The sequence below is a fragment of the Dipodomys merriami genome, unplaced genomic scaffold (genome assembly GCF_024711535.1).
Source record: "Dipodomys merriami isolate MVZ:Mamm:240054 unplaced genomic scaffold, mDipMer1.0.p SCAF_110, whole genome shotgun sequence".
Taxonomy (NCBI): Eukaryota; Metazoa; Chordata; class Mammalia; order Rodentia; family Heteromyidae; genus Dipodomys; species Dipodomys merriami.
The window spans coordinates 1,254,008-1,267,585 of record NW_027202383.1 but is presented as its reverse complement, the minus strand read 5'-3'; the positions used below and the strand labels follow the sequence as shown (position 1 = coordinate 1,267,585).

Here is a 13,578-nt window from a genome sequence, read left to right as displayed (position 1 = left end):
CAAGCACAACCATAAAAAGGCAGCCAAGAGAGCTCTGGTGCGTGGGAGCTGGCCGGGGGGCGGGGCCCTGACCGCCTCACCTGTCAGTCAGGCATGGCTGCCCTGCGCTGCTGGGCACAGCAAGGAGCAGCCGAGACGAGAGTGTGTGCCTGACTTTGCCCACATGAGCGAGCAGTGCCGCTGTGTGGAGGTGGCGCCGAGCCTGGTGTCAATCCCAGTTACTCAGGAGGCTGGGATCGGAAGGTGCAGCCCAGGCAGAAAAGTCCATGAGTCTCTTATCTATCATTAGTCAGCAAAAAGCAGGAAGTGGAACTGTGGCTCAAGTGGTCGAGTGCCAGCCTTGAACAAAAAGGGACAGTGCCCAGGAGCTGAGTTTAATCCCCAGTGCACACACACGTGCACGCGCGCACACGCGGACACACACCCCTACACACACACACCAAAGGGGAAAATACATCCAAGGTGGGCTCACAGTGCTGACCACGCCTCTCACGGCTGTGGACAGGCTGGTAGCCGGCCCGTGGCAGAGCCCCGGCCAGCTGAGAAGGCTGGAGAGCACCGTGTGCCAGGCAGCTGCTGGCCCTGCATTCTGACTCACCAGACGAGGCTGAGTCCTGGCACTCAGGACATAAGCATCAGCTGCAGGAGGACAAGAAGTGGTCTGGGTGTCCGAGGCCACTGCCCCCTCGGAACTAAGGATGGTGGGAGGGAGGGACAGAGCGTGCTTTCATGTCATACAGATTCCTAGGCCCCCGCCCCACCTGCCCTCTGCTGCCCACTCGGAAACAGCGCTGTCTCCAGCCAGATCGCTCGCTGTGCACCGCCGGGCGGGCTAGCAGCAGCATCTACAAAGAGAATTGTCTATGTATTTGGGGACTAAAATGAGAAAGCAATTGACTTGATAAATGTCACCTACTAGAGTCATTTTCAAAAATATATGCAGCTGTGGCAGCCCAAGCAATAAACAATGTGAAAGGAAGCCGGCTTCATGCGCCCCAGTAAGCGATGACAACGGGGAAATGGAGCCCAGGGGACCCATGTAGAACGGCCGCCCGGCTCCGTCCGCAGGGCCTTTGCCTGAGCACAGCCCAACCAGACGCTCACCCAACCAGATGCTCAGCTAACCAGATGTGCACCAAACAAGACACTCACCTAGCCAGGTTTGCACCTAACCAGGCATGCATCTAACCAGACACTCTCTTTTTTTTTTTTTTTTTTTGGGGGGGGGTCTGTTCATGGGGCCTGAACTCTGGGCCTGCGTGCTGTCCCTCAGCTCTTCAGCTCAAGCCTAGTGCTCTACTACTTGAGCCACATAGCCACTTGCAGCTTTTTTCTTTTTGCTTATGTGGTGCTGGGGAATCGAACCCAGGGCCTCAGGCATGCAAGGCAAGTTCTCTACCACTGAGCCACCTTCCCAGCCCCCCAGACACTCTCTTAACCAGACACTCACCCAACCAGATGCTCGGCTAACCAGACCCTCATCTAACATTTCAGATGCTTCTAGGTATCACTCTTCAAGGTTGGAGCCCACCTTCCACAGTGGACAGGATCCCAGGATCCCAGGATCTACTACACCCCCCCACCAAAAGTTCAGGCTGCAAACGGAGGGACTCTGCCCAATGCCCTCTGAATCCAGGTGTCCATCAGATGTTGCATTGGTGCTAGGGGTGCCCTAAGCTAGTCAGCTATAGCTGGAAAGGAAGCAGGAGATGGCACCTGACCACGTCTGGCCAAGCTCTGCACATGTGCGAAGGTGCGGTGGGGGGGAGAGGGGGTGTGGATAAAGATGGGGTCTCCATTGGAGGCAAGAGGCAGGATGAAGACGGTTCCAGGTGAGGAGAGCAGTTATCCTGGACAGACCAGCGGTCACCTGCGCTCAGGAGGCACCAGCCTGCCCAGCTCTGACTCTGTTCCCCAGGGCCTCCCGGCCCAGCCCACCAGCACTGGACGCCAACTTCCACCCACACCCCGCACCCCCCCTGCAGCTCAGAGCTCTGCAGCCACGCCTGCGCCCAGAGGCGGAGTCAGTACTCACAATCTCCCCAGCTTCCAGGGACCCGCTTTTCCCTGGCCTCTGGGACAGGAATAAGCATTATTTCTGGTTTAGGCAAAAGGGCCTGGAAACTTTGGTGAATCTATCCTATTGTGACAGCTGCAGAGCCTTAATCTCTGCAGCTGCATGTGTGACGTCTAGAATTTAAGTATCTGCCGGGCGTCAGTGGCCCTCACACCGGGCTCACGCCTGTCATCCTAGCTACTCAGGAGGCTGAGATCTGAGGATCATAGTTCAAAGCCAGCCTGGACAGGAAAGGCCGTGAGACTCTTATCTCCAGTGAACCACCAGAAAACCAGAAGTGGTGCTGGGGCTCAAGTGGTAGAGTGCTCGCCTTGAGCTGAAGAGCTGAGGGACAGCACCCAGGCCCAGAGTTCAAGCCCCAGGACCAACAAAACAAAACAGCAGAATTTGACTATCTTTATGCAAGGCTGGTATGGGATAGGGAAGGAAAAGACCACCTCTGGGCCCAGCCCTCCCCTCCACTGTAGTCAGCTTTCTGTGCGTGAGACGATCAGCTTACAAGGAGGAAAGGATTGTTCAGCCCACGGTGTAGGAGGTTCCAGGCCGTGGCCGCTTGTCCCTATTGCCTTGGGCCTGAGTGGAGGCAGTGCATCCTGGCTGGAGCCGGCAGCGCAAGGAATTGCTTACTTCATGGTGGCCAGGAAGCAAAGGAGAAAAAGAAAGGGCTGAGGTCTCAGTGTCTGCTGTAGGGGCACACCCTCAGTAACCCCAGGGTCTTCCCCTAGACCCCACCTTCTAAAGGTCACATCGCCTCTCAGTAGCCCTACAGGCTGGTGCAAGCCTTTGCCACATGAGCATTTGGGGGAGACCCCAGAGCCAACTGGACCAAAGCAGCCAAGCCTTGCTGTCTCACGCTTGTAATCCCAGCTACGCAGGAAGCTGAGATCTGAGGATCGTGGTTCAAAGCCAGCCCAGGCAGGAGAATCCAGGAGACTTATCTCCAATGATCCACCAAAAAAGCCAGGAGTGGAAATGTAGTGGGCTCCTGCATGGCTCCATTCTGGCCATCTCGGCCCCTCAAACACCCCAAGAACTTAGCCTCTCTCCTGTCCACACTCCTGTGTCCCACCACCCCGTCTCAGGATTCCTTGCAGAGCATCTGAGAGGGGAACCTGAGCCTGCAGCTCCGAAGCCACAGCGTCTAGAGGCATCAGTGCCAGGCCCGGCCCTGCTCCCATGTGGGTCCCCTGCTCAGCTCCTTCCTATTCTGAGCCCATCTGTTCAAAAAGAAAAAAAGGGGCTGGGCATGTGGCTCCGTGGTAGCGTGCTTGCCTACCACGCGGGAAGCCCTGGGCTCCATTCCTCAGTACCACAGACACAGAAAAAGCTGGAAGTGGCGCTGTGGCTCAAGTGGTAGAGCGCTAGCCTTGAGCAAAAGATCAGGGACAGTGCCCAGGCCCTGAGTGCAAGTACCGGGACTGGCACAGAAATAAATAAAGAGGCTGGCTGCCATGATTTCTCCCTCCTGCTGTGAGCAGGGGACCTTCCGAAGGCCCCTTGCCACCCCCACTTCCAGCCTCGAGACACCTGGGGACAGGTGGCCAGGCGCGGCAGGGCCTCACCCAAGGTCGCCCAGCACCTTCATAAGCAAGGCGTATTTGTGCTTCCCAAGAAAGGTGCGCTGCACCGCCGTCTCCCAGAAGTCAGTTTCCATGGTGCGTTTTATGGACTGGGAGATAAAGAACCAGTTAAGTCTTGGGTAAATAACCAGAACTGGATGCACATGCTGGGCTGGGCCCAAACCAGTTTTCCCCTGCTGGGCAGTGAGCCCCGGGCGGCGGGAGCTGACTGGGCATGGGACGCTGGGGAGTGGACAGTCACAGATGCGTGTGTCTGCAGCTGGCACCAGCCTCGGACACTTAATATCCCCCTGGGAATTGAAATGCCAGCGTGCCAGCCCCACGCGAGAGCCGAGTTTAATTAAATCGTTTTTTTGTGGCATGGCGCAGGCTGTGGATTTCCATGTCTGGGGGCCTTAGTAGAAGCCAGGTCTGGGACTCATGGTGCTAAGGGGTCTACCATCCACGAGGAGGTGGTTTCCAATTTCAGTGGTGTGATTGATGATCCCCAAGCTGTCACATTTTACCCTCCGGCTCCCAGTGAGCCCCCACTCTCCTCTCCCCTCCCCCCTCCTTCCTTTTCCTCCCCCCACCCCCACCCCCGCCTCGGGAACCTGCTCAGCTGGTTCTCACCACATCAGCTTCTTCCCACGGGTGCTTGTGTGACGACTTTAGTTCCTTCCCTAGATTAGCACAGACGAGAAGGAAGCTTCCGGGCTGTCCAAACAGTTGAGATCTGGTTTTGGAAATGATGTTTTGCAGAAGGCAGGAGGGAAGACAGCGGCGGAGTGCTTCTCTAACCCGTGTGGGGGCTTGGGTTCGATTCCTAGCATCACAGGAAAATCTTTATACTTACTCATTTTTTTTTAACAAGTCTTCATTTGGAAAAAGTTTCATTCAAATGGGTTTAAGCATGGTCATTAATAGGCACAAAATATATTTTTATAAAATGCTTTGGGTCAGGCACCAGTGGCCCATGCCTGTAATCCTAGCTACTCGGAAGACTGAGATCTGAGGAGTGTGGTTCAAAGCCAAGCCAGGACAGGAAAGTCCAGGAGACCCAATTCCATTAAGCTACTCAGAAAAAGCCAGAAGAGGCACTGTGGCTCAAGCCGTCTGTCGAGTGCTATCCTTGAGTAAAAAGCTCAGGGACAGCATAGTGCCTAGGCCCTGAGTTCAAGCCCCATGACAGACCAAAAAGCTTTGGCCAGCTGCTGGCTCACACTTGTAACTCTAGCTACTCAGGAGTCTGAGATCTGGGGATCTTGGTTTAAAGCCAGCCCCAGTAGGAAAGTCTGTGAGGTTCTTATCTCCCAAGTAACCAGCAAAAGCCCAAAGTAGGAGTTGGAGGTGTGGCTCAGTTGGTAAAACACTAGCCAGTAAGCAAAAATGGCAGGTTCTGAGTTCAAGTCTTGGTCTTGGACCTAAAAGAGAAGGAAGGAAGGAAGGAAGGAAGGAAAGAAGGAAGGAAGGAAGGAAAAAAGGAAGGAAGGAAGGAAGGAAGGAAGGAAGGAAGGAAGGAAGGAAGGAAGGAAGGAAGGAAGGGAGAGATGTGACTAATGTAGCAGAATGTTAGCCTTGAGTGAAAAATCCAAGGGAAAGAGCCCAGGCCTTGAGTTCAAGCCCCAGTTTCAGGATGCATGTGCACGTACACGCACGTGTGCGCACGTACACACACACACACACACACACACACACACACACACACACACACACAGATGCTTTTGAGAGCAAGACAGAGAAAAAAGTTTTCTTTTCCTCAAAATGGAAAAGGAAAACACACTGCAGGGTTATTTCATTACAGGGCAAAAAGCGCTCAGCTCCGAAGCAAAAGAAGCCTTTGCACAGCGAGGGACGCGCTGAGCATGAATCAAAGAGCTGGGGGCAGTGGAGAAGGCAGGCGTAGGGCCAAGTAAAAGGAAACTCTGGAGTCCTCCAGCAGCCACAGGTGGAAGTCTGTGGCTCGGCGCTGCCCGCAGCATGTCTTCCCGGGCCAGCCCCGGGACAGCTGCTCGTGAAGGGCTTTCTCTACTGACCTGGCTGGCCTGGCCTGGACTTCACACACAGGGAGGGTGGACTGAGATGCACACAGAGATGATTGGCAGGCACAGGGCTCTGTGTGGAGCTGCGTCTGACTGAAGGCTGCTGTTAGGGGCACTGACCTTGAAGTTCGACCTTAACTCTTGAAAAGGGAAGTGAAGGACTGGAACTATGCAGCTGGGACCAGGTTTTTGATAGCAACAAGTAAATGAGAGCAGCGCTTTCAGAGAAACTGTTTCCTAAGCACAGGTGACCCGTGTAAACGGCGAGCCATCGCGCTGAGATGGATAAAGACATGCGTCCTTCTACGAAGCGATGGGGAAAACAGCCAGTGGCTTCCTGCTTTTTAATAAAATGTCCTCCCTTGGTAGAAAAAGTAATAGGTCGCCAGGTGTTGGTGACTCAGGCCCATCAATCAAGCTCCTCAGGAGGCTGAGGTCCAGAGGATTATGGTTCAAAGCCAGATTAGACAGAAAAGTCTGTGCGACTCCATTTCCACAATAACCACCAAGCCAAGCACTGGTGGCAATGCCTATAATCTTACCTACTCAGGAGGCTGAGATCTGAGGATTGTGGGTTGAAGCCAGCCTGGGCAGGAAAAGTCCGTGAGATTCTTTAACTCCTGTTAACCACCAAAAGCCCAGACGTGGAACTGTGGCTCACGTAGCAGAGCACCAGCCTTGATTTAAAAAGCTAAGAAACAACGTTCAGGCTCTGAACTCAAACCCCAGTACTGGTGCACACTTGTGTGCATATGCACACATGCACACACAGGCACACGCAGCAAAGAGCCAGGCTGGAGGCGTGGCTCAAATATCCACCCCTCCCCCCCACTTACAGATGGGCCCGTGTTCCTCAGCGGGGTGGGGGTCAGGTGGGAATGACTCAGTGGGGCTGGAGCTCAGCCCGGCAGCACCGACTCCGGGATCTGCTCACCCAGCGAAGCTCGCATCCCACCATCAGCTCAAGACCCCGCCGCTACTCCAGCAAACTCCCATTAACACAATGGCAGACACAACGCAGAACCGACTTATTCTTCCAGTCTTGGGACAGAAGCTTCATGCTGCATCCTGAGACCATAGAAGGAGCTGGCTCTCGTCTACCCTCTAAACAGCGCTTGCTACCCTGAGTTGCCAAGCTGGCCAGAGAGAGAGAGAGAGGTGGGGAGCGAGGAGCTCACAGGGAGAGGCCCTGAGGCTACAAGCAACAGATTTCCCTTGCTATTCCAACTCCATACATGGGAATACATAAAATGGCTGCTTCTTACCTAGAGTAGATCAGGAGACCATCTTGCTTGCTGTGAATTATGGAGCCAAGCTGCAATCTTAACTCAAAGAGCTCTGGGCTAGAGAGAGCCCCAGGAGCCCCACCTGGCCTGGCGGGGGAAGGGGTCACAATCCACCTGCTGTGGGTCCCTAGCTGCTGGGATTCACAGAACCCCTAGGCCTGGGAGAGCAGAGCAGGAGACGGGGAGCCCAGCCATGGCCTGAACAAGGCTGTGAATGCAAAGGGAATCAGTGCACGGCCGTCCCCAGGAGAGGCTCTGGCTCTGACAAGGTTGTGTTTCAGAGGCTGCCGCGTCATGGTTGAGATGACGTGCCAGGTTCAACACCCTCACCATCCTCACCCACTGTGTGTGTGCTGTGTGCTTGTACTAGGGCTTGCACTCTGGCCTAGGTGCTATTCCTTTTTTTTCATTCAAGGCTGGTGCTTTACTACTTGAGCCATAGCTCTACTTCTGGCTTTTGGGTGGAGATAGAAGCCTCGTGTGTGTGTGTGTGTGTGTGTGTGTGTGTGTGTGTGTGTGTGTGTGTGTGTGTGTGATTGTCTGTCTGTCTGTCCTGGGATTTGAACTAAGGGTCTGGGTGCTGTCCCTGAGCTTCTTTGCTCAAGGCGAGGGCTCTACCACTTGAGCCACAGCTCTACTTTTGGTTTTCTGGTTTAATTGGAGATAAGAGTGTCACGGACTTCCCTGCCCAGGCTGGCTTTGAACCTCGATCCTCAGATCTCAGTCTCCTGAGTAGCTAGGATTCCAGGCGTGAGCCACTAATGCCAACTACTCACTCAGCTTGCTTTCTATAGGCTGGGGGGCTTGGGCACGCCAGCAACCTTCCTGTCCTCCTAGTGGTCTCTCCACTTTCTCATGTCAGGGGTGGCTGGTGGAGTCACATCATCAGCCACCTGGGCAACCACTGCGCCCCCGTCCAGGTCAGAGCAGAGCCTCGAGGAGACCCCTGAGCGGAGGACACCCCGTGGTAGCCAGAACACAAGACCCAGGCGAACGGGACACTAGGACCAAGGCCCCATCTGTGGGCCCAGGGCCTCACAGCCAGGCTACGGTGCAGCCGGGACAGGTGAGGACAAACACAGGCCTGAATCAAAGCAAGGGCGGCCGTGGAGAAGTGGACCGCCGCGAGCTCCCGGAGACCAGGCCCAGATGGGAAACGCAGGAAAATCAACTCTGAGAAGACACGTGGTCGGGCCTCAGGCTTCAAAATCAGCAAAATTGACTTAAAAAAAACCACCTCTTGTGACACAGTGCCGTGAGAGCAAGGGCTGTCTCCACCAAATCAAATCGGCCAGGCCTCCAGAGCCTCGCAGCTGAGGAGGGAAAATTCCAAGTGTCCTCATTCAAGCTCAAGCCGCTGATTGAGGGCGATCGCAGTGGCGGGCACCCTAACACTGCCCAAGGACCTGGGGTAGGGAAAGCTCCAGAAGCAGGGGAAAGGCCCTGAGCTTTGTGCTCAAGTCACTTAATACATATTCAATAATGTTAAACTAGCCAGCTGCCAGGGGCTCACACCTGTAAGCCTAGCTACTCAGGAGGCTGAGATCTGAGGATCAAGGTTCAAAGCTAGCCTGGGCAGAAAGTCCATGAGACGGTCATCTCCAATAAACCAGCAAAATGTCAGATGTGGAGGCGTGGCTCAAGTGGTAAGGCATCAATCTTGAGCCAAAAAGCTAAAGGCCAGCCCTGAGGTCCAGGCTCTGAGTTCAAGCACCAGTTCTGACACACACAACACACACACAAAATACTGTTATGCTTAGGAGCACTTACCCACAGTTGGAGTATGGCTCTCTGTCCACTTTGGAAATTTAAATCCAAGAGAAATCTTTTTAAAATTCATATCATGGTCAAAGGTTAAATAGCATTCATCGGGTTACCAGCATTTCTTCCCTCTTTTCTTTTTTTTTTTTTTTTTTTTTTTGTCGGTCGTGGGGCTTGAACTCTGGGCCTGGGCGCTGTCCTTCAGCTCTTCAGCTCAAGGCAAGCGCTCTACCACTTGAGCTACAGCGCCACTTCCGGTTTTCTGGTGGTTTATTTGAGATAGGAGTCTCGCGGTCTCTCCTGCCCGGGCTGGCTTTGAACCGCGATCCTCAGATCTCAGCCTCCTGAGTAGCTAGGCTTACAGGCGTGAGCCACCAGCGCCGGGCTTCCTTCCCTCTTTACTAGAGAGAGCAGTCTTGGAGTCTCACAGGTCACCTGCACAGAGGACAGGTGTGCTTAGTCCCTCCCCGGCATTGGGGTCAGAGTTCATCCCTGGGCCTGAATTCCTCAGCTGTCTCCAGATCTGTGACAGTGACATTCCAGCTGCACCCCTCCCCCACCCATGTCAGACCTGTCTCTGCATCCAGGACTTTGTCCCGGAACGGGCACAGAGGAAACGCATAGGAAAAATGTTTGTAGGAGGAAAATACAGCTGGGCACTGGTGGCTCACATTTGCAATCCTAGCTACTCAGGAGGCTGAGATCTGAGGATCAAAGTTCAAAGCCAGCCTGGGCAAGAAAGCCTGCAAGACTTTGTTCTTCATTGTTTTTGTAAAGGTGATGTACAGAGGGGCTACTGTTCTATAAGTTGGGTAATGAGTACAGTTCTTTTAGAAGTGTCACCACTTCCCTTATTTTTACCCCATGAGACTCATCCCCAATTAACTACCCCCAAAAGGGAAGTAGAGCTGTGGCTCAAGTGATAGAGTGTGTGCAAAAGCTAAGAGACAGGGGCTGGGAAGGTGGCTCAGTGGTAGAGTGCTTGCCTTGCAAGCATGAGGCCCTGGGTTCCATTCCTCAGCACCATATAAGCAGAAAAAGCCAGAAGTAGCACTGTGGCTCAAGTGGTAGAGTGCTAGCCTTGAGCAAAAGAAGCTTTGGGACAGTGCCCAGGCCCTGAGTTCAAGCCCAGCAAAAGGACTGGAAAAAAATTAAATAAAGTAAAAAATAAAAAGAATCTCAGGGACTTCCTGCTGGGGCTGGCTTCATAATCCTCAAATCTCAGCCTCCGGAGTACCTAGGGTTACAGGCCCGAGCCACGGGCTGGGCGCTATCTTCCCTTTTGATGGCCTGAGGGTCTGCTCTTCACCTGGCTCGGTGGTGACCCACAGTGGTGTGTGTGCCAGGCTATAGAGTGGCCACCTCTTCGCCAAGCGCCCGTACCCCTCGACCAGCTTTTCTGGGGGACATGGCCACCAAGATGGAGGGGCCTCGCAGTCTGACAACGGTGGGAGAGCTCGCCTGGTCTGGTGCCAGGCATGGGACAGGATTTCCTGGGGTCAGGACCCCTTCTGAATGCAGAGGGGAGGCCAGCCCCCCCAAAGGGATTGGGTCATGTGACATTTACCCCTCGAGGACAGGGGCAGGGCCGGGGCTGCACCGCAGTCCTGACTCCAGGCAGGCCCCAGACGCAGGCGGGGGATCTGGAGGCTGTGGGCAGCTCTTCCCGGCCTCAGACCTCTCCCTCCCCGCTCCCCTCTGCGCTCCTGCTCCTCAGTTTCCCCAACCAGGTCTGTGGCACTTCCGGGATAACATCTCACAATCTGAGGGGAGTAAGACCGCAGCATGTGCTGTCTCCTCCTTCTGGAAGCTGTACACCCAGAGTCAAAGTGTCTGCACGCCCCAGGCCGCTCCACGCCTCTGGGGAACTCCTGTCCCGCCTGCCTGCCTTCTGGCCCCCAGGGGCTCTGTGGATTGTAGCCACCTCATTCCAGTCTCTGTCTTGAAATATATGTTCTTCCTTCCTTCCTTCCTTCCTTCCTTCCTTCCTTCCTTCCTTCCTTCCTTCCTTCCTTCCTTCTTCCTCCTCCTCTTCTTCAGCCTGGGTGCTGTCCCTCAGCTTTATCATCAAGGCTAACACTCTACCACTTGAGCCACAGAGCCTCTTCTGGCTTCTTGGTGGTTAACTGGAGATAAGAGTCTCACAGACTGTCCTGCCCAGGTTGGCCTTGCACTGTGATCCTCAGATCTCAGCCTCCTGAGTGGCTAGGATGACAGGCTCCAGCCACATGTGCCTGGCTCTCTTTGCACCTCTTGCAAGGACTCTCGTCACATCACATTTAGGAGCCTCTGCTCCGGCAGGAAGTCCTCTTTGTCTGAGTGTGTCCAGAAGCCTCCGTCTGGGAAACCTAGTGCAACCACAGAGGACTGAAAGGGCCCTGGGTCCCAAAGGCACCTCAACCGCCAGGCCTCAGTTTACCTGTTTGTAGTCTGAACACTGCTCAGGGATAGCACCCAGCTTGTGAATTCAGGCCCTAGGACTCCCCCCGACCCCTGACACACACCAAGAAACCCCAGCTATCTCCCCTCTCCTGGGACCCCCCCCTCTACTCCCCACGTCCATCATCAGCTGGGAAGACTGACCAGCCACAGCGCAGCTCCCCCATTCCCAACCCCTGCAGGATCTCCGCGGGGACAGTTCCCAGGGGGCCTGGCAGAAGGGCCCATAGCTAGAAGCAAAGGCCTCGCAGAAGTTCACCGGACAAGGCCATGTTTATTAAATGCTTCTCCACTCGATTGGGGTTTTCTATGAAACAGAACATCTGACTAAAAGATACAAGGATACATGATTAGCAGCCACTAATGGTCATATTTAAGAGTGATTCATAATTCAGAACAAGGTTTAAAGAAGTTAAAATACCCAGTGGAGGGGTTTTTCTTGGTGGGGAGGAGGAGAAGGGGAGGGATTTAGAGTTGCTAATGATGGACGTCCAGTGCCAGCCAATGCAAGCAGAGAAGGGAATTCACAGGTTCATAAGACCAGGAAGCCTAGGAAGCCATGGGATTCAGACACAGCTAGATCCAGGTGCTCGGATACTATCCTGGGGTCAGGTGGCGTCAGCGCTCTCTGGTGGCTGCTTTCATCTTGGGAAGGCCCCCTGTTGGTGGCAGAGCCATTTACTGGTTCTCCAGCCTCTCGCTGGCATCTGTGCCCAGCGACCTCCGCCAAGGAGCGGCCAAGGAGCGGCTGTCTGGGGGTCTTCCCCCAGCCCCAGGCCCATGGGCCGCTCCTGACTGCAGAAGAACTGAGAGGCTCCTCGGGGCAGGGGGCTAGGGACCCCCCCAGATGGAACACAGGGAGTGGCTAGATGAGGGGTGAGGGGTGTCTGGGGGGGCCCGTGTCCCTGGGACTTGTCATTCGTGAGTCCTGAGTGACCTTCCTACCACTCCCCCTAACCCTGGGCTCATCTTGGGTTCTGACTGAATGCTCTTGGTCTTACCCAGTTCCTGGAAGCCCAAGTGACTCAAGGTCAAAGGTCATCAGCCCTGATGACCCCAGCCCAGGAGGGAGAGCGCAGGGGCTGGGCCTGGTGGGAGATTTAGAGCTCACTGCTGCCATGGCCTTTCCCCACACCGGCTCAATCAGTTTCCCACCTCCACTTCCCACCCCCCATGGCGGGTCTGAAGCCCACGTGCTTGTCTCTCTGAAGGAAGTCCTGCCACCAATGCCAATTAACAGACGGGGTTTCCAGCCCCGCTCCGGGGCCCGGGCCTGACTCACTCCATCAAGGTCAAGTTCACCACAGGCAGCCCCCTCGCCTTTCACTCCCGCTCCCTCCCCCCCTTTTTCCTTCCCCCCCCCATTCTTTTCATTCTGCCTGGTTCTCTCATGCATTCTGTGAGGCAGGTAGACGGGGCTCAGCACCTCCGTGCTGGGGCCACGCAGCTCACGCCTGTAGCAGGCGGAGATCTGAGGAGCAGGGTTTGGAGCTGGCCCTGGGTGGGAAAGGCCTATTGCCAATTAACTTGCACACATGGAAGTGGAACTGTGGTTCAAGTGGTAGAGCAGCCTTGAACAAAATAGTTAAGGCCGGTGCCTGCCCAGACCCTGAGTTCAAGCCCCCGGTCATGGCACGGAGCCGATTCACCTGCTGCTGACACTGAATTCCTGCCGGAGCAGGAGGGAGACCAGCGGTGACCCTGCCCGGAGCTCACACCAGTTCAGGCTAACGAGGGCTTCAGGACGCGCACAGCACAGCGAGAGCGAAACCGTGATTGCGGAAAATGATAGACGCCCGGTGATTGAGTGCAGCCTCTCAGCTGAACCCAGAATTACTGGCTATTGATGGAGGCCTAATGGGAGCAGCAAAGGCTCCCCACAGAGAAGCCCACGCGCCTGGTGGCTGCCGAGTGTGCTGGCCTCCAGACACATCCTGAGCCTCCGTCCTCTAACCTGAAGGGGCCTGTCCTGCTCCCCCGCCCCCACCCAGAGCAGATGTCTAATGAGGTGCAGTGCATTAACCAGACCTGTGGTTTGTCCGGCCCCCTGCCCCCCTCCCGCCCTGCCCCCGCCCCACCAGGAGGAAGTGGCTGCTCTCCTTTGGCTGCTTCTCCAGCACATTCTAGGCTCCCAGTCCCACTTCATGCTGTGTGTAAGTGACAAGATACACAAAACACCTGAGCCTGGTGGCTGCGGTTGGCTCAGCCGTCATCCCACCTACTCGGGAGGCTGAGTACCCACGTTCAAAGCCAGCCAGGGCAGAAAAGTCTGTGAGAGTCTTATCTTCAATTAACCGGCAAAAGGCTGGATGTGGAAGTGTGGCTTAAGTAATAGAGTGCCAGCCTTGGGTGAGAAAGCCAAGCAAGAGTGCTGACCACGCACACAAAGCAACACAACACAAAGCGGCAACGTG

The 13,578-nt window shown here is 55.1% G+C and overlaps 1 long non-coding RNA gene across 1 annotated transcript; it reads right to left on the bottom strand.

Moving 5' to 3' along the window:
* Positions 1-2,489: 2,489 nt before the first annotated feature.
* On the bottom strand, positions 2,490-9,116 carry LOC138822471 (uncharacterized). The gene is made up of 4 exons (XR_011370470.1): positions 8,735-9,116; positions 4,270-4,462; positions 3,640-3,746; positions 2,490-2,703 (listed from the first exon to the last, which is right to left on the bottom strand). It is a non-coding gene; the product is annotated as an uncharacterized lncRNA (long non-coding RNA).
* Between the last annotated feature and the right edge of the window lie 4,462 nt (positions 9,117-13,578).